General features: G+C 36.3%; 1 long non-coding RNA gene across 1 annotated transcript; it reads left to right on the forward strand.

Annotated features, from left to right (window-relative positions):
• The first annotated feature begins 462 nt into the window (after positions 1 to 462).
• Positions 463 to 2707, forward strand: LOC149235073 (uncharacterized). Its single transcript, XR_016268255.1, has 3 exons — positions 463 to 548; positions 1395 to 1546; positions 1706 to 2707. It is a non-coding gene; the product is annotated as an uncharacterized LOC149235073 (long non-coding RNA).
• The last annotated feature ends 401 nt before the right edge of the window (positions 2708 to 3108 follow it).

A 3108-nucleotide genomic window follows, 5' to 3' on the forward strand; every position in this document is an offset into this window, starting at 1 on the left:
AAATAGAAACACACAGCATAAATGTTTTGGCATTTAGGTTGGTAAATTTATTTTTCAAAATGAGGAGCAACATTTTTCCAAAATCATCTAGAACCCCTCCTTGTGCAAATCAGTTGGGAACGGGTAAACGGTTGATATTATAATATGAACAATTGTCTTAACATTCATCAAATTTTGTTCATCTCTTGCTTTTATGAGGTCCTTTCAAAATTGGTAATAATAATAATAAATATACATGTTTGGATGCAGGGTTCACTGGTGATGAATCCAAACATTGACTTGGTAAGTTTTCAAACTTCCATTTATATTCTTATATTTCTTATGCATTTGTATTTTGGTTAATTAAAGACTGATAAGTCCGGATGCATCTCAAGTTAATGTTTAGTCAATTCTTTCCCAGCACTTTCTGAAATCATGCAGAATCTCACCATGGATTATTTGATCTTTAGGAAGATGTTTTATATTAAATTACTGAATTACCGGTTTCATGGACTACGAGGACATGGCTGATTTCATTGTGACGGCGGAAGTTACAAGTGTCAATGCAGGTAGGCGTTCTCTTATTGGCTGAGGGTTTTGCTTTTCTGTGTATTTTGTGAGTTTCTTGTTGTTTTGATGTCCCATTGATATTTTGATCAGCATTTTTTGATCTCATTATGGTCTGTAATAATTGTTTTCCTATGTTGATAGGCTGCCGATGAAGATTTTTTCGGGGATGCATTTGATGGTTTATTTGTTATCATTGGGGGTTTTGTATTTTGACGAGTCTTTTTATATTTTTTTGAACTATAGGCCATCCTTTTTTCATTGTCTTTGAAGAATCTATGATGGTTTCTCTGTTATTCTGGTTTAGTGGGGGGTGTGATGGTCATTTGTTATTGTTAAGCATACGGGGTTTCGTATTTTTTGGTTTTTGGATTAGCCATTGAATACTGAATTGGGCCTATTTGATAATCTGTCTTTTGGTTATTGGAATTAGGGTGATTTGTCTTTTTATGTTGTGAGGTGGTATGATTCAGGCATATGTCTGTTTTGGTCTTCTGTCAACTGTTTTCGTTGACTTTCTATGATGTTTTGAACAGGTTGTTGATCATTTCTGTACTTTATGGGGATGTATGGGATGAGCATTCTTTTGTTATTAAATAGTTGATGATTTGTATTCTTACATGTTTGATGTTATTATTGAGCTTTTTTGTGGGATCCTTTTTGGTAATGTTAAGGAATATCTCTTGTGTTTTTAATAGGTCGTTGGTAATTTATCTTTGAATGCATTTGATATGGTGGGATATTGCGGACGTTACTTCTAATGGATGCCATGGGCTCTTAAAATGATCCTAATGCAGTTCCATTGTTTATTAATATTCCCATTCTTTTTTATATGTTTGACCCTGCAGGAAGGCGAAGCTGTACAGGTTTGACAAGGATGGGAATCAATGGAAGGAGCGTGGTGTAGGAACAGTAAAGTTTCTTAAGCACAAGGATACTACAAAGGTTCGGCTGGTCATGAGGCAATCCAAGACATTGAAAATATGTGCAAACCATTTAAGTATGTAAATTTGTTTGTTTGTTTTTTTTTGTGTAATTTCCCCCCTGAGATTGTAATAGCTTATCTTACGTCCAAGTTTTAAGAGGCTTTCTGTGCCGAGAATTTGTGTTGATCCTTATTATCTGGATTATATTGTTTTTTTTTTTTTTTTCCTTGCAGTTCATTCCCCAATGTCACTTCAGGAGCACGCAGGTAGTGATAAAACTTGGGTCTGGCATGCAACTGATTTCTCAGATGGGGAACTGAAGGAAGAACTCTTCTGCATTCGTCTTGGCTCTGTAGACAGTGAGCACTGTTCTTAGACTCTTCTAATCCTTGTTATGATCTTTTCTTTCTGTCTTGTATTTTTCTTTGATAAAATCAATGTTTGAGTACCTATATTCTTGGATCATTTCATTGAAGGGTTGATTTTGCATATGTTCTTAGGATGCTTTTGTGCAGATTATAGTGGGTTGGTAAGGGATCCCCCTCCCCAAACACCCTATCAGCATAGTTAAGACTTGAGTTTAGGGTGGCTTTAATTATCTCTGGTAATAGCAAATGATACGGAGGATTGTGCATAACCCAACCCCTTTTTGATTCCAATAAGCAGAGGTGGTCACTATGGTAATCCGATTTCAATTTGTAGTTAGAAAATGGGGTCACAACTTTCCATATTTTTTGTTTTGTTTTGTCTTTTTACATCAAACAATAGTATATTTATTAGAACCATAGTCAACTAAACAAACAGGAAACAATTTATTTGACAGGTGGAAGAAGTGATAGGCTTAGAGCAATTGAATTGTAGGCCATGCTTCTTGACAAATTGATGAACAGATGTCTCCTTACTTGAGATTTAGGTTGTCACCATGGCACCATCTTGTCCATCATTATACACTAATCTTGTCATTATCTTCTTCACTGTGAATGACTGGCCTGTTCCCTGCAAATAGATCTGGGCATAGAGGAGCCAATCCAAGAACAGTAATCTCTAGCACAAGACAATATTAATGATCTAAATACCTAATCCTGAAGCTTGAGTTTGATTTTTCTCTACTGGTTCTGAATCTCTGATTGAGAATCTCCCACTCATCATTATCAAACCTTCTCCTTCATCATTGGCATCAGCTGCACTGCTGAGGTACTTTGGTTGGTTGTCATTGGACTTGAGAGCTTGAAGTTTCAAATGATTATAGTAACAGATAGCCAGAAAATCCAGTCCACACCCACTCAAGTTTATGATTGTAACCTTTTCATTTATTACAGACAAAGATTATGTTATGAGCAGCCAGTCCTTGACAAGACCAGCAACATTCATAGTCAAGGCTGAAGTCTTTCCTATCAGAAGAAACACTGCAAGATTAAGAGCCAAGGCACAAGCAGAAATGTCATGTAATCCAAATCAAAGGAAGAGACCCTGATTATCAGAAATGGGTATTCTACTAAGGCCCAGGGGGTGCTGAGAAAAACAAGGCAACAAGGAGCAACAAAGATGTGATGGGATTCAACTTAATCCCTTTTGATGTTCGTGGAATTTGTATGAGAACCAATTGGGTAGTCTCACATGCAACTGCACTTAAATG

Source organism: Pinus tabuliformis, chromosome 8 (assembly GCF_031772625.1).
Source record: "Pinus tabuliformis cultivar Carrire ecotype Pingquan chromosome 8, CPIR1, whole genome shotgun sequence".
Classification (NCBI taxonomy): Eukaryota; Viridiplantae; Streptophyta; class Pinopsida; order Pinales; family Pinaceae; genus Pinus; species Pinus tabuliformis.